Source organism: Rattus norvegicus, chromosome 9 (genome assembly GCF_036323735.1).
Source record: "Rattus norvegicus strain BN/NHsdMcwi chromosome 9, GRCr8, whole genome shotgun sequence".
Classification (NCBI taxonomy): domain Eukaryota; kingdom Metazoa; phylum Chordata; class Mammalia; order Rodentia; family Muridae; genus Rattus; species Rattus norvegicus.
In genome coordinates, this window is record NC_086027.1 from 55,168,129 (window position 1) to 55,194,838 (window position 26,710).

The 26,710-nt window shown below is 36.6% G+C and overlaps 1 long non-coding RNA gene across 2 annotated transcripts in view; it reads right to left on the minus strand.

Annotated features, from left to right (window-relative positions):
* Window positions 1–1,105: 1,105 nt before the first annotated feature.
* Window positions 1,106–26,710, minus strand: part of LOC134480367 (uncharacterized) — a 165,691-nt gene continuing 140,086 nt past the window's right edge. The window contains exons 1-3 of one of the 2 annotated variants that reach the window (XR_010054783.1): window positions 8,199–15,153; window positions 5,164–5,247; window positions 1,106–4,389 (exon numbers count right to left, since the gene is read on the minus strand). This is a non-coding gene — a long non-coding RNA (uncharacterized LOC134480367). Of the gene's footprint in view, window positions 4,390–5,163; window positions 5,248–8,198; window positions 15,154–26,710 lie in introns of those variants that run through there. The other variant, XR_010054782.1, reaches the window with a different exon arrangement.

Below are 26,710 nucleotides of genomic sequence, written 5' to 3' on the forward strand. Positions count from 1 at the left end.
TGGAAGAAGCTGAGGAGGGTGACCCTGTAGGAGGAACACCAGCAGTCTCAATTAACCTGGACCACTGAGATCCTTGAGACATTTGACCACCAACCAGGCAGCGGAACAATAACCTGGAGGTCCCAGGGAGTCTGGAAGTCTGATGAGGTTGGAGGTGGGGAGCAGGTGAGGACATTCATGGAAATGGGGTTGTGGGGAGGAGGTATGGGATGTGGAACAGAGGGTGGACCAGGAGGGGAATAAAATATGGAGTGTAAAAGTATTAAATAAAAATTTTTAAAAAGATACCTTTTTCTTTCTAATTGAAACAAGGTGTAAAAGTCCAAATTCTTATTACTATAATGTGATGATTACTAGTAATATATATGATTATGAAGCATTAAAATCATATAAGCAACCTGAAGAGATGTTTCAGCAGCTAAGAACAATTGCTGCAGAGCGTAACAAATGCAGAAATCCATAGTCAGAAATAATGCACAGAGGGAAAGCTCTAGATGTGAAATTCCTTCCTTTGGGATTCAGGAAATCTGCAGAAGAAAAGATGGAAAGTCTGTTCTCTGTGTGTATGTATTATGACTTCCAATTTAGTGTTTCTATGGGATTCTTTAATGTAAGAATGAGTGAGTCTCTGAATCCATATCTGTGCCTCTTCTTGGGTGCTTTTCCTTTTGTTCTTTTGTTTTACCCTATTCTGATGTGTTAGTTTTTGTTTTTACCATGTATTATATTATATTTATTATATTTCTCATATCATATTACATATATTATATGTAGAAACCTGTTTGTGTTTCAATGAGAGGCAGAAAGGGAATGGGTCTAGAAGGGAGGGGAAGAGGGGAAGAACTGGGAGGAGTAGAGGAAAAGAAAACTATTATCAGAATACATTATATGAGAACAGAAGCTAGTTTTAATTAAAAGGGGAAAAGTGTTTTCTGCTCTTGCAACAGAACTGCAATCTGATCTTAACACCCTTATTAGAAATCCTCCAACTTCTTATAAGCTCCTCAGTATATGATACCCCAGTACTAATATATGGGTGGCCTCAAGTACATGTAGAAACAGACATGAATTTAAAGTTCTTAAATGTTTTTAGATCACATAAACCTTAGTATATCAATTCATTCAAATATGTGTTTTATCAAGAAGAATACTATCTATCTAAATATAAATAAACACTTCTCAGAGATTCAATATACTCAAATGTAATCCTAAGACATGACTGTAAAACACGTTTTGTTTTACTCTGAATTTGAAATCTTTATTACAACAGATTTAATCACATCATCACTGCAGTGTGAAAAGAAATAGACCAGATTCTAGAGGTCAGAAAAAACAACCAAAACAAAAACAAACAAACAAAAGAGCAAAAACAGAAAATGCAAACAAACAAACAAACAAAACATAATAGGTACCCAGCCCATGAAGCAGCTATCATACATTAACAGTTTACACAGCATATATTTTTCAAAAAAAAATTCTAATTATAATAAAAGGCTGCAAAGAAATATGTATGAAAACATGTTACCTAATGAAGAATTCCTTTAGCTGCACAGTAGCAACTTTTATTGATTGTACACTTACTACTTTTTCATTCATTGAATCTTATTCTGTGGTACAAGTAAATTTAAATTCACTGTGAAAAATATTTTCTATTATGGTAATTTATGTGATTTTCATTATGAAATCAATTTCTGTTGGCACAAAAATATGTTTCCAGATGATAAGGCAAAGCACTTTGGGAGAGTGATCACCAATTACATACTCCTTCCACTAGTCCATAAAAACTAAATTATTTGTGATAATATTTGAATTACTCCATAATATCTAATTTGTATATATAATAGTTTATTTACAACATATTATTTGAAGAGGATATTCTCTTCAAAACAGATGTCTTAGCTAATGATATATACCAAATTATTTTATTGAGGACAAGAGAAAGCTAGTTCTCAATAGATATTATTTATATGTATAATATATAATATATTAAATAGATGTAAAAATTATATGTTAAATATATGTTATATTATTTATCATATATGATATAAAATAATACACAAGTTTATGTAATATATAGTAAATATTAAATATTATGCATAAAATATAACATATATAAATTTTAATATGATAATGTATTATATTAACATATGCATTACATATTACAATTATACATATTCACTTTTTACTTTATGTTTACTTTTTATACATGCATGTATAATTAATATATATTAAGTATGTAATAGTATATTATAATATATTATATACATATATAATTTACTTATAGTCATAATTCTGATCCTATGACTCCTGAAAATTTCAATCTGCAACTTCATAACTGAAACTTGCCCTTTAAATTATGAAGAACAGTAGTATGTATCTATATCTGTGTACACTGACGAAGATTTATGATGTAATATTCTTTTGGTGATTGGTTGTTTGATTGTGTTGGAGATTTTATTTCTCTTTTACCAGGAAGAAGAATTTGCAGCTGGCCACAAAATAATCAAGTGTCAGGGAACAATGTGGTGAGAAAGGGCAAATATGCACCATGGTCCAAGAGAGCTAGGTGTCAGCTTCAGCTGTCATAGCCAAATAACCTGGGCCAACACCTAGCCCAACTTTGGCCTATTCCTGTAGCTGAAGCGCTTGATCAGTCTCCAACCCTACTCCAAGGGACAACCACATCTAACACCATTCATTTCCAGCATCCCAATGGAACAGTTCAGTGCATCAAAGAGTTGAGTTTATTTCAATTAAGTAGGACTAACATCAACTAACTGTTTACACATACTAACCTATTTATCTGCAAAGAGCCCCTGATCCCCTGTGGACCAAAAGTGCCCTTGAGAGCAGAGAAGTTACTATCGAAAAGAGGAAAATGTACAAAAAAAGAAAAAAATACAAGAAAAAAAATTAGCTTCCTTCTGCAAGTGTGGCTGGGTGCTGTGCCATTTGAAGAGAAGAGAGAAGAGAACCTTAACTGAGGAATGGCTTTTATCTCAGCAGAGTGAGGACATGCTTGTGGGGCATTTTCTTTTTTTTTTTTTACTGGGTATTTTTTATTTATTTACATTTCAAATGTTATCCCCTTTGCCAGTTCCCTGCCCATAAACCCCTATCCTATCCCCTTCCCTGTCTTCTATGAAGGTGTTCCCTCACCCAATCACCCATCGCTTTCTTCTTCCCTGCCCTGACATTCCCCTACACTGGAGATGGGGGTTACAGCTTTGGCAGGACCAGGGGCTTCTCCTCCCATTAGTGCCCCAAAAAAGCCATCCCCTGCTGCATATGCAACTGGAGCCATGGGTCTGTCCATGTGTACTCTTTGGATGGTGGTTTAGTCCCTGGGAGCTCTGGTTGGTTGGTATTGTTGTTCTTATGGAGTTGCAAACCCCTTCAGCAACTTCAATCCTTTCTCTAACTGCTCCAATGGGGATCTCGTTCTCAGTTCAATGATTGGCTGAGAGTACACCTCTGTCATGCTCTGGCAGAGCCTCTCGGGGACAGCTACATCAAGCTCCTGTCAGCATGCACTTCTTGGCATCAGCAATGTTGTCTGAGTTTGGTGGCTGTATGTATGGGCTGAATCCCCAGGTGTGACAGGCTCTGAATGGCCTTTCCTTCAGTCTCTGCTCCAAATTTTGTCTCCATATCTCCTCCTGTGAATATTTTTGTTTCCCCTTCTAAAAAGGACTGAAACAGCCACAGTTTGGTCGTCCTTCTTGAGCTTCATGTGCTCTATAGGTTGTATCTTCGGTAATCCGAGCTTTTGGGCTAATATCCACTTATCAGTGACTACATACCATGTGTGTTCTTTTGTGATTGGGTTAGCTCACTCAGAGTGATATTTTCTAGTTCCATCCATTTGCCTCAGAATTTCATGAAGTCATTGTTTGTAATAGCTGAGCAGTGCTCCATTGTGTAGATGTACCACATTTTCTGTATCCATTCCTCCATTGAAGAACAGCTGGGTTCTTTTCATCTTCTGGCTATTATAAATAAGGCTACTATGAACATAGTAGAAAACGTGTCCTTGATGTTGAAGCATGTTTTGGGTATATGCCCAGGAGTGATGTAGCTGAGTCCTCAGGTAGTCCTATGACAAATTTTCTAAGGAACCTCCAAACTGATTTCCAGAGTTGTTGTACCAGCTTGCAAACCCACTAACATTGGAGGAGTGTTCCTCTTTCTCCACATCCTTGTCAGCATCTGTTATCATCTGAATTTTTATCCTAGCCATTCTGACTGGTGTGAGGTGGAATTTCAGGGTTGTTTTGATTTGCATTTCTCTGATGACTAAGGATGTTGAACATTTTCTTGATTGCTAATTGATGTAAGGAGGACCCATCTCACTCTGGGTAGTGCTACTCCTGGGAAGAAGGACTTAGGCTGCATAAGAGAGATAGCCGAAAGAAACTGAGATTAAGTAGCATTCTGACATTGTTTCTATGTCAAGTTTCTATGTCAGTTTCAGGCTCTGCTGGAGTATTTCCCTTAGCTTCCCTCAGTAATAGGGTGATGAACTGTTACCTAGAAGTATATTACAAAAAAATTCATTTATCTCTTGCCCTTAGTGTTTACCAAAGCAGCTTAAAAGAAATTAGAATAATTCCATCCTAAGAACTGTGAGTTACAAAGTCATGTAGAAATGATTTAGTTCTCCTTGGTTTTTTGAACCCTACATGCTAACATTATGAATATTTTAATTCTTTTTTTCAAGACTGGTTTCTCTGTGTATCCCTAGTAGATGAATATTTATTTCTTATAGTAACCAAATATCATGGATTTTCTACAGAAGCTTCAACTCTAACAAATTTGTCCATGATTTAAACTAAGTTTCGAACTTTATCTTTTCACAATTCAAAGTTTACAAAATACTATTTCCTATATTTCTTATTTTGCCTTGTCTTTGTCTTTCTTCTCTGATTATAATAACAAAATGAAATGAAAAGATAAAGAAACCCAGATTTCACACCCTTGTGGCAAATGATCTCATAATTTGTTACAGAGTCAGGAGTTACAGTCTAACATAAGATTTACCCATTAGGTAATAAGTGACCATACAGAGTTTAAAATATATGTCAAGGAAAACTAGACTTGCTCAACTGCTAATGGCACTTCCTAGAAACTCTATTAAGATCTTTAGTGGTTAAAAATACCAACCAGTTTTGCAAGCCAGCCAATTGTCTTCTGGGCAAGATACACAGGGGTCTCAGGAGCTTAAAGCCCTAGTTGCTACATGAGAATCTACACAGGAGACAAAAGAGGACATAAAAGATTGTCAGACATAGCCCACATAGAACACAAAAAATATATGGAGGAACAAAGGTATGTATTTCTTTTGTTTTTTTACTTTTGCCATAAACATTATGAGACCACTAGTTCACAAAATATTATCATGTTTTAAAACTTCAGGTAATTCTTAAAAACTATAGAGTGTCAAAAATGCACATGCATACCATTTAATGGTTACTTTCATGAAAATCATGCCTCCTCATCAAGCTGCCCATAGACATCTATTCAAAACGTATGGCAAGTAGAGATAGTATTGCAAGATATCCTTGGAGAGCAGTGGCCAGAAGAGTCTTAGTCTGGTTGACCACTCAGTCTGTGGATAGCTCAGTGACTTCAAGATTCAGTCTCGAAAACAAAGAGGATCTCTGAGGCTATATCAAGGGTAGTTACTAATGTTTACTAGTAACTTCCAACTCTCTAAAGTAACTCAGGACTTAAAATTGTGGTGACCTTAAATGAAAATCACTGAGTCGAAGATTGGGAGTCAAGTGTAGAAAGAAACAAAAGATGTTTTCAATGAAGCTGAGATAAACAAAGCCACTACTGTACACTCTGCCCTAGAATAGACAAAAATAAAGTGGGACATTTTAAGATCAGACTTGAGTGGTAAAGGTCAGAGGAGACGTTTCTGCCAATGGCATTTGGCCAAGATAAAACAGAACAAGAGGAAGAGCACATGGGCTCTCTTTAGAATCTAAAACAGAAATCTTACTACGGAAGTGGAACTTCAGGTATGTAAGAGGAAAAACATGAGACCTGGGTCACTTACAGGCATTGATACTCCTCTAGGAAGCCTTCAACAATACAGCAGACATCTTTGTGTCTGTGATAACTAGACTACAAGACTGACAAAACAAGAATTCAGGTCAGACATAAATGAGATATTAATATACTGGTACATTGTATATGTACAAATACGCATATACTTTACTTAGTTAAAAAAATCCATTGAGTTCCTGAAATCTGACACTTTACCCCAACTTTTCTCTACAAAGGTAGTGAGAATAAAACACATTTTTAATATAATTCACATCAATATAATCATATGGAATTCATTCAGCATATTTAGAATGCTTAATTTCTACTTAACTGTGTAAGTGTTAATAAGAATTAGGGTGAAAACATTACGAGGTCTCCATCAAGATATATATGTTCAATTAAAATCATATTTCACACAAATTATCTTTAATCACTACACAAATACATTGTAATAATGTCTTAGGTAAAGAACATTCCTGAAAACCATAAAGGAAATAAGAAAAGTAACCACAAAAATAAGTCTGGAAAGACTCTTAGAAAAGTAATGAGCTTTACAGACTGATCAAAAACATCAAGACATTTGACATTTGAATAATCAGTCAGTCAGAAGAGACTTGGCAATTGGTCAAGAGAAATATGAATAAAAGTTCCTCTCCTCCATCACACAGTGCACTCGAATCCGATTATGGCTAGCTGGGTCTTGGTTTCATTTCTAAGAGTCCATAATTTAAAGATTTGGCTTTATGAACTGGCTTAGATTTCCTTTTCTTTCGGCTTAGAAAGCATGCAGTTCCCACTCACACAGGGTCTGGGGAAGACTATAATGATCATCCCATTCATCTACATTGGCCTTTACTTTGGCCAGTGGCTGGGGCAAAGCTGTCATGCCTATCATGCATTGCAGAGGTCGGAGCTTCCAGCCAAGTGTTAGGAAGCATACTCTGCTATAGCAACAGACTAAACAGAGGAAAAGGCAAAGTGAGAAGAGGAGAGAGCTTCCAAAGTCAAGGAATTATGGAAGTAAGACGTTTTCAAAGCACAATCACAGAAAATAAGAATCAAGATCATACACATCCTAATCAATAGCTCAGAAGTATAAATACTTATTTTCTACTAGTGTTTTACCAGTATTCCTTTTAGGAATTTGTTTGATGCTTTAACTTGTATCCATGAACTAAATATGCAAAGATTAACTTGAAAATAAAAATTCAAAAACAATTTTCAAATGCTAATTCCTTAAATAATAATGTTGGATTAATTCATCCTTTAAAAGCATTTCTGTACAGGGTTCCAGGTGGAAAAGCAAGTTTTAGCAGCACAGAATGTAAGTTACAGAGAAAAAAGAAAGATACTCTCTGTCAGGGTCCTCTCTTCCATATCCCCCCTCCCTGTTTTCTCTCTCTCTCTCTCTCTCTCTCTCTCTCTCTCTCTCTCTCTCTCTCTCAAACACACACACACACACACACACACAGACACAACACACAAATATTAATAGTAATAACAAAATAGTAATAAAATAAAACAAACTTATTTTTCAATTAAAATATAATTACAGTTTGTCTTTCCCTTTTTTCCTGTAACTCTTTTCCTACACCCTAAATGTATAAATACACCAGCTCATTCTATATGATGCTACTTGTATGTATATAATTTCAGGACTAACAACTGGCTGTTGCATCCAGAATCAAGGAAATATCTCCTTACAGTAGATGGAGACCAGTACAAAACAACCTACAACTAATCAAGATGAAGAGAGCACTCAACAGTGTGGTACTCTGCCCCACCCACGTCTTCATACCCACGCCTAAGGATCAGGGAATCCTTGTAGAAGAGGGGGCAGAGAGATCAGCCGAGCCAGAGAACCAGGAAATATACTATGAGATTTTTGTCTCCTAAAAGCATCACAGAATCCATACCATGATATTTCAGCAACACAGCTGCCTGTCTAAGACCTGAACAAGAATGACACCAACATATTAACACAGAAGGGAGAAACCCCACAAGGCCTCAGCCTATTACAAAGAACTAAGGGCTAATAAGGAATGCTGAGAGCTAGAAAAATATTCCTCGATATCTCAAATAAAATTTAATAATTTTTTTAATTTCTTTATTTTTATTTTTGTGTGCATAAATACTTTGCCTACCTGAATGTATGAAATGCTCTTGGAGATCAAAGAGTAAATCAAGTTTCCTGGAATTGGAGTTATGAACATTTGTTAGGTAGTATTCTTAAACTCTGAGAGATCTCTAGCTCCCAAATTTAAAAAAGAAATGCCATAAAGCTATGGGCTCAGGATATTAACTGAAGAGAATGTTGGAAGTTTTCTTTTGTTTTGTTTATGCCCCTAGAAACATAATTTACATGGCATCTTCATTTAAGGGACTAGGAGTAAAGCAGCATATCTTGTTACATTTGCCAAAATGTTTCTGTGGAATGAGTATTTTACTGAAAGTTATCTGGTCCACCAAGAAAATGACTTTATCCAATCAAGTTGGCTAGCTGAAGCTGCACCACATTATTCCCATTATAGACAGCTTTGCTGTTTTTGTAACCCAGTGGTTTTAATCTATCCTATTCATTTATAAAAATACATCGGCACCTAAGTTTCTTTCTAAGTGTTTTATTGTTTTGGGGACAGAGATAACTATCTAATACTGGAGCCTTCCGTGTCTTCATTTTTAAAAATGACATCAAAATGTGTTATTTGGTATTTATCCATTAAAAATAATCAAATTCCAGATCTATTTTTCCACACTGTTTGAGACAAAGTCTTTTTAAATAAATTTTTAAAGAAATACATCACTGCTATGGCCTTCTGTCTTAGTCAGAATTAGGAATTCTTTTAAAAAGAATTATTATTATGGCCAAAAAATAGTTATCATTATATGTATAAGACAAGGCATCCTCTTCTCTTGCAATAAAACTTGCTATTTCTCTGGCCTCATTCTGTGGCAGAAGGTTAAATCATTTCCAGACTTTATGCTATTTTTCCATTAGGGCTCTGACCAAATTTTGTTCAGCATACTCCTCTTCTTAGAAATAAATTTTCAGGCAAACTATACAATCTCGAAGAGAAGTTCATAAAATTGACTTTTTGGTCTATGTAAATTTGTTATAAATGAATTGTTTAGAGAAGATGAAACTTAGCTGTAAGTGGACCTAGAGAAGACAGTGTGCTCTGCCAGGGGAGGCTCCAGAAAAGACACGAGACATTTTACCAGTTGGCCAAAAGTGAGCCATCTATTTTTAAGAAACAATATTTGTAAAAGAAATACTACTAGTAGTGGCTACACTGAGTGAATTTAATCTTCCATTGACATGTATAAACATTAGAGTAGACTCCACTGTTTGGTTCAAGAAGGCACGTTTGTATAAACTAGACATATGTGTTAAGTTAAGCATTGCAATGAGTCACTTAAACTTTTAAAGGCTTTGCAATAAGGACATTGAATATGATGGACATGCGTCTCCCTAAAAACTTATGTTACTCCAAAGCCAAACTCTAAGTTTATCTTAGGAATGTAAGGAGGGAGCCATGGATTTGGATGACTAACTCCAAACTTTACCACAGTAAGGAAATTCTTTTTGGCTCCCTTAAGCATAAAATCTTTCCAGTAATCCCTATACTGTGGTTGGAAAAAAATGATACTTTTACTAAAAAAAAATTAATTCCATACTTAAGTAGAGTTAATAAATCATACCTCATCTTTTCCTCTCTGAAATGGTTAGTCACAGGCTTTTCTTTTTAAAACCTCAATTTTCCACAATTTACTATAGAACAGCTTAGTGATGATCCTACTTTAAATTTTCTGGAATTTTAAACTCTAAATCTCAGAAGCAGATGAGAAGTCCATAAAGCATGTATAGAAAGCTGTGTGTGCTCTACAAGTTTGAACATATGGACAAATGTGATAGTTATTTAAGGAACTAAGAAAATTCCATTCTGTGCATATTATGACCACCAACTTGTGGAATGATTATAACATGCTTCTTGCCCAGAATACCATTGTAAATGACTGGGTGGTTCTCTTCTGTTACCCACAAGCCAACAGGAGGTACAAAAAGTTCTTTTTATAGTATCTTAAGGAAAGATAGATTTCAAATTATATGGAAAACAGCATGGATCATTTTAAGATCTTTTTACAATGTAAAATAGATTAGTGTTATGCTTCTGTGCATGAGGCAATGCAGAATACTAAACTGATATAATGAGACATATTATAATGGTGGAAAGTATAGAATACTTAGATTGTGAATATTATTAAATTCTTATTTCTTAGTACCACTTGAAAGTATATATATGGTTTTGGCCCATGATTTATTACTTAATTTCTTTGGGCATTACTTTTGCCAATGGCAATTGTAAACAAGTCATTGCCTCATATCTATAGAAAATTATATTATATTATTAAAGAGGAAAAATAAGGTATTCAAAGAGATAAAAACATAGGTCACCATCTCACATAAAAAAGAAATCAACGTGAAGAAGCACCCGCATCCTCATGATTACTGCAATATTCATTGCCAAACTCAAGAAAAAACAACTAAATGTCCATCAACTGATGGCTTGATTAAAAAAAATGTAATCGATATACACTAAAGGAGGAGATTCTGAAATTTGTAATAATTGAGTTAGATATTTCACTAAGTAAAATATGTCTGGCACAAGAATTTGAATATCACATGCTTTGAGAGGATAAATGATAGATGATAGATGACAGATAGATAGATAGATAGATAGATAGATAGATAGATAGATAGATAGATGATATAGGTGATAGATTATTTTATAGATGATAGAGATAAATATATGAGAGAGATATGGTAGGTAGATTGATAAAGATTGATGATAGATATTGAAAGATAGAGAAATGGTATATATAATATAAACATAGGTAAACAGAGAAAGGATAGACACATATAGAGATAAGTAGATAGATTTATGATAGGTAGATATATGATAGGTAGATAGAGAGAGATGGTAGGTGATAGATAAGGTTAAAAATATTAAATACTGTATATCTTATATTACATATACATAAGATCTTAAAAATCAATAAAAAGGGAGCAAAACAGTGATTGACTTGAAAAGGTAGAAAATGAAAAGAAAGTTTGATCAAAATATTTTTAAAATTCTGTTAATAAAATTAAATTCAGGATATTTATTGTATACATGAGATCATTATTAATAACAGTTCATTGTCTGTCTATATAAATCCCAGGATAATAGATCTTAAGTGTTCTTATCTTTCAAAAGTATCTATACATTAGCTTGACTTAAAAGTTCCATTAGGCAAACATGTTGTTGTATAATTATAATAAATGGCTTGTCGTTTACCCCCACTTGGTCCGGCACCGTAGTGCCCCGAAACATCTGATAGATATCTTAATCTCAGTTAGCAAAGCGTCTCACTCGCTTTGCCCCATCCCATATCACACTGCCAAAGGCCTCTCTCTGAGCCTGGCAGCAATCTCTCTACCTATCTAGTTCCCAAGGCAGGTTTCCATGCCAGAAACATACATCCCAACTCGATGGTAGCCCAGTGCCTCTAGCTGCTGCACATGCTCTTAAATTGCTACAAGAAAGAACACACAACACAATAACCTTTGATCTAATTGATAAGACATAATTGCCCACCTAAACATACAAAGCCCTGTACACATCCATTCCTGAAGAGCATTCATAACAAACTGTAAAGGTACAGCGTGGAATCTTAACGTTAGCTTCCATGTTGTCAACCGGCGGCAGCTTCTCTCCCTCCCTTCTCTCTCTTCCTCCTTTCCATTCCAGTCTCCTCCCCTTCCCTCAAACTTTTCTCCCACCATCCTTTCTTCTCATCCAATGACAGGCCTCATTCTATCTTGTACCTGCCTCACCTGTGACATCATCCCACACAAACATATTTCCAAATTATGTTATATATGGCAAATGCACATTTAATTTGTCAATAAATAAGATTGCTGTGTGATGAATAAAAATTAATGGATAAATGATCCTAATATGATAAATTCTTTTAGCCATTCCAGATAGTTCTGGGACAAAACTAATACAAAATGAGGAATCCTCTCAAAGTATTTACAAGCATTTACAGAGTGCAAATTATATCATGAGGGTATTGTATCAGACAGCACATGGCATTTTATTTGTGGTATCCTCTAACCTTTTCCATATTTTGACTGCAAGTTCTACCTTCTCATTTTAGTCTTATGGTTATTGATCGCTCACAACTGGCATTTACCTTTGTCACAACCTTATTATGCTATCCTTTGTTACATAACCAATTTACTCCAGGTTCTACTTTTTCTTTTTCATTTTTTTTTCTTTTTTCTTTTTTTCGGAGCTGGGGACCAAACCCAGGGCCTTGTGCTTGCTAGGCAAGCACTCTACCACTGAGCTAAATCCCCAACCCCTTTTCTTTTTCATTCTTTATTGATTATTTTAGTTATTAACATTTCAAATGTTATCCTGCTTCCAAGTTTCCCTTCCACAAACCTCCTGTCCCCTCCCTACCTCCATGAAAGTGCTCCCCCACCTGCCTACCCACTCTTGCCTTAGCAACCTAGCATTCCCCTACGCTGGGTCATCAAGCCTCCACAGGGCCAAGGGGTTCTCCTCCCAGTGATGTCAAATAAGATGCTCCTCTGCTATATATTGAGCTGGGGCTATGGGTACTCTTTGCTTGGTGGTTTAGTCCTTGGGAGCTTTATTGGGTCTGGTTGGTTGATATTGTTGTTCTTCCTATGGGGTTGCAAACCCTTTCAGCTCCTACAGTCTTTGCCCTAACTTCTCTATGGGGTCCTGCACTCAGTCCTATGTTTGGTTGCATACATCTCCATTTATTGGTCAGCCTCTGGTAGAGCCTTTCAGGGGACAGCTATACCAGGCTCTTGTCAGTGAATGCTTCTTGGCATCAGCAATGGTGTCTGGGTTTGTTGTCTGCAGAAGGGATGAATAAGGTTACACTTTTTAAAAAATCAACTTTTTCCTGGGAATCTCTCAGGAAGGCACATAATGTAAATGCAGAAACAAAGAGCTTTGTTGAAATGATGTTAGATGAACATTACCTTCCCTTATTTTCCTAGTGGAAAAATGCACCAAAGGATGTTTTAAAGTAAAAATAAAATAAAATAAAACACAAAATTGTGATGTTCAGTCTTAAAGTAGTTTGTGTTCAAAGTTAGCATAAAATATTATACTGTCTTTGGTCAGTTTAGCTAGTATTAAAAACTAAAACCACATATATAAGTAGTCTTCAAAGATTTCTGGTGGTCACTAGATGCTTGAGTCCATGCTTAATCATTTCTAGATTTATGTAATCAATGTTTGCTATTGGGTGGATCTGAAATCTCCACAGAGGCTGTAAAACCCTTAGGAGAGATGGCAGAGAAGCAGTTGTTAGATCATAATGCGCTTCAAAGGCTGATCTTCATTTGATTCCTCCATCATTCTCCACATCTTGACTGTTGTGATAAAAAGAATCTCTGCTACATGCTCATTATGCCACAAGCTAAGCTACTCAGCTATGCCTTCCTCACCATAATGAATGGAAAAAACTTTTTTTCTGTTTTCTATTGAGTACTTGATCACAATATTGCATAATTAGCTGATATAGAAAATCAATGTTATAGTTGAGACTCAACTTGATGAAGCAGTTCTTAAGCTTTGGGCAGAAATTTGGAAATGGTTAAGGTTGTGGCAGGCTACAGTCAGAGTCTGCTGCAAACAGAACTTATGGGTCATACTGATCGGTGTTCTGAGTGATGGAGTTCTCACAGAAATGTAAGTGGTGAAGACTGTGCTCCATGGGATTAAGACAGGAGCAAGATCTGCATCAGGAATTAGACTAGAAAGCATTTATGTTACATTCTGACACAGAATTTGTATATAATTTGCTTGTGGCCTGAAAATTTAAGTGAGGCTAAACTCAAAAGCAATGGATTAATTACTTTTGTTGGAATAAATATTGAAATATCAAAGCATACAAGGTACTGTACTTTTTGAATGTACAAGAATGGGGAAGAGTCTTGATATCATGGGCACTGGGGAAAATTTTCTGAACAAAACACCAATAGCTTATGCTCTAAGATCAAGAATCAACAAATGGGACCTCATAAAACTGCAAAGCTTCTGTAAGGCAAAGGGCACTGTCACTAGGATGAAACACCAATCAACAGATTAGGAAAAGAGCTTTACCAATCCTACATCTGATAGAGGGCTAATTTCTAAAATATATGAAGGACTCAAGAAGTTAGACTCCAGAGAGCCAAATAACCCTATTAAAAAATGGGATCCAGAGCTAAACAAAGAAGTCTCAGCTGAGGAATATTTAATGGCTGAGAAGTACCTAAAGAAATGTTCAACGTCCTTACTCATCTGGTAAGTGCAAATCAAAACATCTATGAGATTCCACCTAACACCAGTGAGAATGGCTAAGATCAAAACTCAGGTAACAGCAGATGCTGGCAAGGATGTGGAGAAAGAGGAACACTCCTCCATTTTTGGTAGGATTGCAAACTGGTACAACCACTCTGGAAATCAGTCTGGAGTTTCCTCTGAAAATTGGACATTGCACTACCTGAGGACATAGCTATACCTCTCCTAGGCATATAGCCAAGAGATGTTCCAACATACAACAAAGACACATGCTCCACTATGTTCATAGCAGCCTTATTTATAATAGCCAGAAGCTGGAAATCACCCAGATGCCCTTCAACAGAGGAATGGATACAGTGGTACATTGACAGTATGAAGTACTACTCAGCTATCAAAAACAATGACCTCATGAAATTCATAGGCAAATGGATTGAACTAGAAAATATCATCCTGAGTGAGATAATCTACACATGGTGTGCACTCACTGATAAATGGGTATTAGCCCAAAAGTGTGGATTACCCAAGATACAATCAAAAGACCACATGAAGCTCAGGAAGAAGGACCACCAAAGTGCGGATGCTTCACTCTTTCTAGAAAGGGGGAACAAAAATATTCACAGCAGGGGATATGGAGGCAAAGTTTGGAGCAGGGACTGAAGGAAAAGCCATTCAGAACCTGCCCCACAGGTGGCCCATATAGATGCAGCCACCAAAACTAGATAAAATTGATGAAGCTAAGAAGTGCATGCTGACAGGAGCAGGATAGAGATATGTCCTGAGAGGCATAGCCAGAGCATGTCAAATACAGAGGTGAATGCTAGCAGCAAATCATTGAACTGAGAACAGGGTCCCCTCCCCATTAAAGGAGTTAGAGAAAGGATTGAAGAAGCTGAAGGGGCTTGCAACCCCATAAGAATAACAATACCAACCAACCGGAGTTCCAAGGTACTAAACCACCAACCAAAGAGTACACATGAACAGAGTCATTGCTCCAGCTGCATATGTAGTATAGGATGACCTCATTGGGCACCAACGAGAGGAGAATCCCTTGGTCCTGCCAAGGCTGGACTTCCCAGTATAAGGGAATGTCAGGGCAGAGAGGCAGGAAGGGGTGGGTGGTTGGGTAGGCTAACATCCTCACAGAAGAACAGGGAGAGGACATGGGATAGGTGTTTATGGATGGGAAACTGGGAAAGGAGATAATATTTGAAATGTAAGTAAAAAATACTCAATAAAAAAATGCAACAATAAGAAAATAAATAGAATGCTCACTACATGTTTAAGAAATAGTGAGAAAATATCTGCTTCAGTTAAAAAAATCAACATTATTCTAACACTGCAAAATATAATTTTACATAATTTTTTATAATCAAGATTTTCTATGCTACTAGTTTTTTTCTACCCAAATGTCTTCCCCCCCCCATCTTTATTAACTTGAGTATTTCTTATTTACATTTCGATTGTTATTCCCCTTCCCGGTTTCCGAGCCAACATCCCCCTAACCTCTCCCCTCCCCCTTCTAGATGGGTGTTCCCCTCCCCACCCTTCCCCCATTACCGCCCTCTCCCCAACAATCACATTCACTGGGGGTTCAGTCTTGGCAGGACCAAGGGCCTCTCCTCCTATTGGTGCCCAACTAGGCCATCCTCTGCTACATGTGCAGCTGAGCCATGGGTCTGTCCATGTGTACTCTTTGGATGTTGGTTTAGTCCCTGGGAGCTCTGGTTGGTTGGTATGGCCATTCTTTTTCTTTTTTTTTTTTTCTTTTTTTCTTTTTATCTTTATTAACTTGGGTGTTTCTTATTTACATTTCGATTGTTATTCCCTTTCCCGGTTTCTGGGCCAACATCCCCCAACCCCTCCCCTTCCCCATCTCTATGGGCTTCCCCTCCCCATCCTCCCTCTATTACCACCCTCCCCCCAACAATCACATTCACTGGGGGTTCAGTCTTGGCAGGACCAAGGGCTTCCTCTTCCACTGGTACTCTTACTAGGCTATTCATTGCTACCTATGAGGTTGGAGCCAAGGGTCAGTCCATGTATAGTCTTTGGTCTACCCAAATGTCTTATTAAATATAAATTTATATGCATAGGTTTTTTCAAAGCATAATAAGTTATCATTTGTAGGACCATTAAACCCTTTTCATTCTCTTTGCTTAATATCAGAGAATTCCTCACAATGGACAGCCTTTTGTTTACAAGGCAACAAACAGTAATCAGCTCTTACAAATCTGAAGAATGAGTAAGTTATGTTTAGATAACACAACCTTCCTAAGGTCTTATTTAAGAAAGTATGCATTTTTCTGCCAACTCTAGTTCATAATTGTAAGCATCTGTCTTCTTAGGCTGCATGATGAGCACATATCCTATTCCCCAAAGCCTGAAATAAAAAAATGAGCTCTACTTTACCTAACAAAGTCATTAAAATCCTTATCCAGCTTGTAATTTCAGAGCCTGTGCCTCAATAGAAAGCTAAGACAAATGGTACCATCTATAGGGCTTCCCCCTACCCCCATACTCTTTCATTTGATGCTCAAAACAAAAACTATCATAGGCTAGGCAAATTGGAAAACACTATACTTTTTTTAGAGAGAAAAACTTGAAGTTGAGCTGAAATAACTGATTTTCAGGAGGTCACATACCACAAACTGCCACAGAGGAACTACCAAGATCCTGAGTCATTTACTCCATGTCTCCCCACAAAGCACGCTGCTTCTGATCAAGAATGTGTCTGAGACATAGCTTCTGGTTTACGGTTATGGGTAAAATAGAATGCTAAAGTTAAGAGAGCAGAGATTTTAAACATACGTATTTACAAGGAGATGACTTTTATCAGTTGGTTTCTTTTTTAATAAACTTCTCAGTTCTCTATAGCATTTCACACATATTTCTCATGTGAACTTGAGAATCTCCATGAAGCAAATAAGTGATCAGTTAATTAGCATATGCTCCACCTCCTTGAATTAGCTCAGGGAACATGCTTGAAGCCTCAATAATAATGTCCCATTTGTCTGGAATTTCTGACACTACCCTCTCTGATAGGGCAGTAGTAGGATTGGATGAAGTACCTAGATTCTTTGGGTGCCTAAAGATGGCTCTACAGGGGGAAAAATGGTAAAAAACAAAGGGGTGGATACAAAAGAGAACAGTAGACCTCATAGACAGGCCAGGCCGTACAGCTTGCCTTCACATTAGGCAAATTGTAGCTGAGTAACTTAGACTTATATTCTAACTGTCCATTTTTCTGAAGGTACTTATGCCAAATGCTAGGTCACCAGGGCTTCATTTTAAAAGCTCAAACAAAACATTCAAATTTGAAACTATAGGTCTCATTTATTTCTAGTTCCTCAGCTGGCAAATATGAAAAGCACTCCAGTAGTAAAAGACGAAGAAATAACTTACATTGGATGGAAAATGTTAGGAAAGTGCGGGCTAGACAATTCTGAGTCACTTCTGAGATAGCTAATGGAATATGGACTCCAGTCCACTCATTAAAGTGTGGGTTGAAACGTTGCTTTATTTTTCAAGAATTTCCATGGGAGGCACTTGGAGAGAAAAACAGGAGGTAGTCATACTAGACTGCAGCCAGAAAAGGACCTTTGAGAGCAGTGAGATACTGGCACAAACAAGATACTCCACAGCACAGACAGAGTTGGTGGGATCAGTGATTTTAGACGGCTTTGTGTCACTATTTGAACAGTAAAATGCCGTCTTTAAAAACTTCCTCTAGGTGAGTAAATGTTGCTTATAAGTTACTTTTCATTCTCTTCCAAGTTTATAAATAAAGCAGAGGTTGTCTAAAATTAAAAATATTAGATGTCTCTATTTCTTGCAAAGAAGAAAATTATTCTTAAATAGGGAATAGTTTTAGACTCACAGTTTTCTTTGTAAGAATTATTAGCTTTTATGTCAACAAATGAACACAGACAAAATAAAGTTTAAAAAGACCACTTAACTATCAGATATTACGTTAGATTAATACCCAGATACCTAATATTTGCTTCATGGGAAAACATGTCTAGTACTCTCCAAGCAATCCTCCCCAATTAGACAAGTGTCAACTCCATCTGGTGAGAACACATGGTAGAAAGAAGACAGTGCAAATCCTAGTACTTTCACACACTAAAGTTGCAAAACCTCTAAAAAGAAAAAAATAGCATCTAATGCCAGAGATTATGTGATAGATACACACACACACACACACACACACACACACACACACAAGCAATCCATGTTGAAGTACAATCAAACATGTGTAAAAACAGCTGCAGAAAGCATTGTTAGACCTCTACAGATGTCAAATTCACATCTTTTACTCATCTCACTGCAAAGTGTTTGAAATTGTGGGGATGCTCCGCCACTTCAAACAAATATTTTCCTTCAGCTTTGTAAATTAACAACAAATTCATTAACTTCAATTTTGCTATTTGGATTTTAAACTTATCATTCACCTAAGGATGTCCCAGATATTTCAAAGATTGTGAAATAGAGTTATATTTCACCCTTTATGAAACTATTTAACAATTTCCAATTTTGGGTACCACATACCCCAAGAGACAGCGAAAGAACACTAGGGACTTCAACAATACCCAAGAACAACTTTGTGGAAAGATCAGAAAGGAAATGATGCCCCCTGCTGTTTACGAGGTGACAAAGGCCCAGCAGGACTTGCTCTGGATGTGTGAGTCATGAACACACAGAGAGAGGCTGAGTGCTTTCCTCCAGTACTTTCCTTGCAGCACGCAGTAACACACTTATGACCAGAAGGACATGACCAAACTACTACAGACAATTCCAGCTTTTGTCTTTCTCTGCATTTTACAAAGGTGTGAACTTGCCTGTCTTGCCTTTGATCTTTAAAACATCTGAAGGTGATATGTGCTCATCAATATGATTGTGTAATAATTCAAGAGTATTGCTTGCTCTGTTTATTAGTGATGACTGCCTAGAGACAGAACAAGAACTATCTGAAGAAGTACTTCTGCCTTTGCCCAGAAGAGAAACTAGTAAAACGTGAGAAGACCAGAACTTAGAGTTTTTAAATGACCTAATATTGGTTTCATATAACTCTGAAAAGTTCATATAACTCAACATATATTTTACAATAATTGATAAGTGACATCTATACACTCCTATTGATCCAAGGTACACATATGATTAAGACTCTGAACTTAGATGACTCACGTCAAATCTCACCAGCACGAGTAGCTATTTGGGTTCAGATTGTTTGCTCGGTTTTTATGCCTGCTCTTCCTTATCCACAAAATATGAGTAACATTTGCAGCTACCTCATTAGGCCGAATAGAATACAACATAGAGATAAGGACATTTAGCATGAGGGATTAAAAGTATAAATATTACACATCATTTTATTTCTTCAAAACTCATTGCAATGATTTTTGCGAAACAAAATTTTCATAATAAAATAATTAAAATACTCAGTAACAATCAAGAGATAAATATCTGGGGCTGGAGAGTTGGCTCTGAGATTAAGGGCACCAGCTCCACGTGGCAGTTCAGAACCATCTGCAACTCCAGTTCCATTGTATTTCATGACCTTTTCTGGCCTTGATGGGAACTATGCACATGTGGTGCACAGACATACTTCCAGGCAAAGCACCAATACATAGAAATTAAAAATAAGATATTCTTCTCAAAATAGAAAAAGGATTTAAATATTTCTGAGTAGGAAAGAGCATTTTCTCTTCATAGACACCTTCATAGCTACTTTAATCAGAAAAAAATTCTTAGTGAGATATAGTTGGATAAATAACATCTCATTGTAGACTTATGTCTAATGTGCGGAGTGCAATTTCTTGTACTGTTTTCAGTCCTCAGTTTAGACTTTTCTGATGAGTGTCTGAGACTATAATGGTCAAGATTAATTTTTTCTTTTTGTACTGTCAAGGCTAGATCCTCAGGGGACACTTGGTCTTGAGAGGAACCTCAAGCTTCTCTAGCCTTCCTTTTACCAGCTGTCCATCAAATTGAGACTTGATCAAAGCCCTTGATCAGTCTCACTGTGTCTTCTCCTAAAAGTGTGGGAGTCTTTCCTCTGCATTGGCTTTCTACTGGTAGAAAATATTTTTGAGAGATGAGACACAGTCTCCTGGGACCTTATTGACCTTGAAGGGCAAGAGAAAAAGTATTCTCTCTCAATCTCTCTCAATCTCTCTGACCACATTAGAATAGTCTGCAAGTATGATTATTAAATACCTAGAAGATAAGTCATACCAATCTAGTGCTTTTAATTATTGCATAATATTTCAATAACCAGACATTTCTAACTCAACCTTGATTAAACATACATTTTGACCAATCCTTGTAATTGCTATCTTTGTTCTTATGAACTATATGTGTTATCTCTAAGTCTCATCCTCTATGTTCCTTGCATAATTTCTTTGTTGCTGAGAGTGATTTGAATTGTACAGGCCTGACTCAAGAGGTTTTAGAGGAGAAGAATTTTGGTATGTGCTGTAAAGACTGCTTTTGTATTGTAAAGACTGTATTTTGTATTTTGGTAAAGAATGTGGTTGCTTTTTGCCCTTGTCTGAAGAGTCGGCCTGAGGCTAAAGTGAAAAGACTCAGATTAATTAAATATGCAAAAGAAGGCTCAGAAATGCCCATCAGAGATTTTATTCTCTGGGTAAGTCTCATGAAGAGCATTTTAATGAAAAAAAGGAAGTTGAGAAAGGAAAAATACAAAATATATGGTTCGAGTATTAAAGGGACACCTGGAAGTGAAATGGTGCTGAATCCTGTGTTCAAGGATATTACATTGAACTAAGGAAGTAATGACCTTGGGGCAAGATCACACCCAGCTCAGTTATCTCCAGGCAACTTAGTACAAATCTTTAATCCCAAGAAATAGGCATAAAGATCTTTAAATTAAGGTTAATCTACAGAGCAAGATCCAGGACAGCCAAAGTTAGGCAATGAAGGAGTTAGAAAAGAAGAAGCTAGTGATAATGTAATTGACCAAGGAGGGCCATGTTCCAGCTCCTGCAAGCAGCAGAACTCAGCAGCTTTGGCCATGTGTCTCTGGCTTTATATTCAAGAGGAGAAGGAGACAATTGATGCTGATTAGCTGGAGCCAAGAAAGAGAGCAGCATCACTGAGATGAAATCTTCTGGGAAGTATTTTTTGAGAACTGTGTACCAGAGGTGCCAAGGGTGTACCTCATGCTGCAGCTGAACTTGCTAGTGTGTAAGAGTCACCCAGGTGGTACTGGTTTTGAAGGCGCCATGAAGAGCAGCTGTGGATGGGCACTGTGAGAGGCTGTGGAAAGCCATTAGTGAAGGTGCACCCTCTGTTGCAATTAATGGCCCAGGACTGAAGAGGTCAGGCAAAGGAGTTGAGGCTTGGTGCCATGAAGAGAGCCTAGGAAAGGCTATTGGTGAAGCCTAGATGCAATGGAAGACCCCAGTGTATTGAAGATGCCAGTGCCATGGGATGATCACCAAGAACAACAGCAACAGTGTAGTGAGGATCAACCTGAAGCTAAACTGCTACAGAGGGCAGAGCTGGAGAAGTCAGCCCTTTGGAGGATCATGTGTGGATCTCAGACACTGAAACAAGCTGTAACATTGAAGCTGCCTTAGAGACCCAAAGATGTTAAAGATGCCAGAGTCATGGGCTATCTCTGAGGAAATCTGCTAACAGGGAGTGGAAGCAGCTCAGGAGAAAGAAATTTATTGTAGTCAACAAAGATGAAAAAGGAGTTGAAGATCTGAAGACCACTTTGACATCAGACATGGAGATGACAAAGTTTGAAGTTTGCCCAAACTTGGCATCTCTGGAACACAGCTCTCAAAATACACTTCCTGGGGATTACAGTTAAGTGATTAAATGGATCTTGGAAGAGACATTGAACTTTGGACTTTTAACCTTGTTGATACTGCTATAGACTATGGGGACTTTGGAAGTTGAACTAAATGTACTTTTTTATTATGCTAAATTTAGATATGGCCTCCATAGACTCATATGTTTAAACAAGCCTATGGAGACCAAGGAGTGGAATGTGATGGTTTGCATATCTTGGCCTAGGGAGTGACACTATTAGAAGGTGTGGCCTTGCTGTAGGAAGTGCGTCACTATTAGGGTGGGCTTGGAACCCCTCCTCCTAGCTGCCTGGGGATGCTCAGTTTATTCCTGGCTTCCTTCAGGTGAAGATGTAGAACTCAGTTCCTCCTGCACCATGCCTGCTTGGATGCTGCCATGCTCCTGCCTTGATGATAATGGACTAAACCTCTGAACCTATAAGCTAGCCCCAATTGAATGTTGTCCTTTATAAAACTTACATTGGTCATGGTATCTGATCACAGCAATAAAACCCTAACTAAGACAGAAATTGGTATGAAGCAGGCCAATCTTTGTGAATTGGTCAGTGCATATCTATCTAACTTTTGCCTCAGTTGGGATGTTTGAAGTATTTTATATACTCCCAGAATTTCCCAGGAGAAACAGTATCTTTTTGATAACGTACCCATTGTAGTCTGAATTATCTGTCTAGCATTAACACAATGGAATATAAACTTACAAGTTAATAGTATTAGGAAATTGAACATTTTACAAGTAGTTATACTGTGAAGAATGTCATGAAAATGCGATGGGGTCCTTATAAGAGTCTAGAAAACTAAGCTGTTTCTTCACCCATATGAAGATAACGATTCAAAGAAATCAGTCTACAAACCAATAAACTGATTTTCATCCCCCACCAAACTTGACAGCAACTTGATTTTAAACCTGCCAGTCTCCAGAACACAGAGAAACAAACTACCATTGCTCATAAAGTATTCAGTTGGCGTTATTTTGCTATGGTAATCCCAGCAGTGTCTTCCTGTCTCTTTCCTTCCAATCCCTTGCCAACATCTTCTGGAATCAGCATGTACATTCCACTCTCAATCAAAACCGTGACTTAGCATCTGCTGTTGGGATATATAATAGAGGCACCTAAATTTGCTCCCTCCAATTGTAAATACTGTACTTATACAATCTTTTTCCTGTAGGCTCTACAAAAACACATGTAATGATGCAGAGTTATTATATCAAATTTATGTTCATCCACTTTACTATCTAACAGAAAAACTTATCCTATACTCTATAGTTATTTCAGAGATACTTGGAAATGCAATTAAATATGCTTAACATAAATGTTCCTAAATGAAACTCATTTTTAAGCAATATGCTCATATGAACTCATTGGAAAATTTCAAAGTAATAGTTAAAGATCTCTTCAAATATATTCTGGGCATTCGCTCAAGAATACTCAAAATATATTAGAATTCTGTTTTCCTTCTGCACAGATACCCTCAAGTGAAAGAAAATATCTCTCTTATATTTTCCATGCAGTGTGACATCTGGTTCTCGTTTACAGGCTTGTGTAATGAAGAACCGTCTCCATGAGTGCATTCTTCTACCTGATAATCCCCTGCTGCTAGAAGTATTACTTTTCAAGAGAAAAATGACTCATGGAAAATGTATACATTACCAAATGAACTAAAACCTAACATTCCTCCTGGAATATATCTCATGAAAATTTATAGTTTTTTCTCCATCTTTAAATATTTGATAATTTTGGTTCATATTCTACCAATTTTTACATGGCATCCTAATATAGGAAGAGCAAAACAAAAGTACAAGAAGAATCACGCCAGAAAGCATAATTATTCATCACACATAAGAGTATGGTTTCATGGGTTTTGCCAAAATAATGAGACAATTAGATAAAGCAATAAAATAATTCGGAGAGCAATAATAGCTAACAAATTATTCAGTGCTTCTCGCTTGGCATTTACTCAGGTAAACCCCATACGTGAAGAACCTAGCTTAGTTAGTCCATCAAACTTCTGGGGGTCATTCTAATAAATCTCTTCTTTGATAGAGGCTGAAAAAAATTTCATAGTTTAAACTAAACTCAAATTGCAAGAATGATGGAGTTAGGATTTAGGCCCAGTTGCTCTGATATAAATGTGTTCTGTACACCCAGATCATTAATCGATTAATTAAAACTAAGTTAAGTAACTGTCATTTCTAGAAAAGATATCTAGAAATCTTTACTCCGTTAGTTTGAATCATAGGTATAAAGAAAATCATTTTTGAAGCTTATTTGACAATGTTACATTTGTATTAAATAGTTTAAGGGAGAAATACTAAATGGGAATATACTTTCTACATGATTTCTTGAGGATTAAAGTTAGGAAAGTATTACAATTTGGTATGTAAAATTATTTTTACCTCAGCAAAAAACTGGGGGGAAAAGATGTCAAATGGCTTAAGTATTCTTTCTGAAAATAGTTAACTCAAGGTTTGGCCAATTAATCTATTTATTTATCATTTCATTCATTAGTTCACTTATTCATTTATTCATTGGTTTTCTAGACATGGCTGTCAGAATTTGCTCTGAATATACTAGACTGGCCTCAAACTCAGAGATCTGCCTACCTCTACCTCTTAAATGTTGATATTATAGACATGCACCGCTATAGCCTGGCAGGTTTGGCTGATTCTTAAAGTCAAAATTAGCTTTTATATAAATTTTTAAAATCTTACATATTCAACTGATGAACATTTTATCTTGTTATTTTTTAAGCTATCATACAGTGTGATTGGTGGCATTTGGCATTTTCAGACATTCATATCATTACATTTTGTTTTGTCTTTCATCCCCTTCCTCTAACAATGCTCACACTCTCTGCATCTCTCTTACTGCTCTTCCTCCCTTCTCACCTTTAAGTTACAAGTATCTCATCACTGTATCTCTTCCGTTCTTTCTTTCTCCCTTCCCCCAAAATGCCTAAATGTCTTTCTGTTCTTGTATGCTCCCCTTTCTACATTTATAGCACACACATACATATATAGATATAGATATAGATATATATGGAACTATATATCTGTGTGTATATATAATATACATGTATCTATGTGTATTTGTATTCAATGTGTATGTGTATATGATATACATATATGCACAAGTATACATATTTGTATATATACAGATATGGATATATATGGAAATATGTGTATATATGAAATATATGTGTATATAATATGTATAATATATTCATTAATATATATTATACACATATACATGTATGCACATTACATAGACACACACACTACATATATATGTATATATATATGGAGGGAGACAGATAAAGAAAGAGTCCATTTCTGAAAGAAAATGTGATATTCATCATTTTTCCGAGTCAGGTTTGTTTTGCTCTGCATGATGAGTTGCATCCACTTTCTTGAATATTTTCATTTTCTTGGTAGCTAAATTCAATTCCCTGTGTACATGAACCACACTTTCTTTGTCCATTCATCTGTTTTTAAACATCGAGGCTAGTCCCATTTCTTAGCTATTATTAATAGTGCAGCACTAAGTATATGTGATCATGCATCTCTGTGGTGTGTTGATTTAAAGTCCTTCTGATATATACCCAGGCATGGTTTAACTGGGTCATACAGTAGTTATATTTACATTTTTGCTATTATTACACTCATTTTGTGTCTGTGTGTCTGTGTGTCTATGTGTCCAGCTGTGGCGCGCGCGCGCGCACGCGCGCGCGCGCGTGTGTGTGTGTGTGTGTGTGTGTGTATAGGTTCATGCATGCACATGTATGGGAAAATAAAGGAACAGTTGTATGAGTTTTCTCCTTCCACCATGTAGGGGTTTAATGCAGGTCATTAGGCTTGGCCTTTACCCACTGAGTCATCTCCCTGCTGAGTTCTCTTAATTTCCTAGATTTATGAGATACTGATGCTTTTTAAACAAATTTATGAAAAATAAGAAATCATAATTTTCTGCTTCATTCTCAACGCTTTCTGAAAGTCTAATTACATGTGTACTACATGCTATGCTGATCACATTTGTCAACTTGACACAAATTACAATTGCCTCCATTAGATTGATTTGAGCATTACTACTACTACTACTACTTATTATTATTATTATTATTATTATTATTAACAATTGACACAGAAAAGCTTAGCCACACTGTGGGCAGTGCCAGCCCTGTGCAAATATTCCTGAGCTGTATAAGAAAGCAAACTAAGCAAGCTATGTAGAACAAGCTAGTAAGCCATGTTTCTCCATGGTCTCTGCCTCCAGATTCCTGACTTGAACTCCTGCCCTGACTCCCTCAATGATAGATTGTGACCTAGAAAACATACACATAATAATAATGATTGAAATAGTGTTTATTGCAGTGTTTTATTGTATAACTTTTGAAAATTTCATACACAGTCCTCACAGAAAACAATTTGGCTTGGCTTCCTGG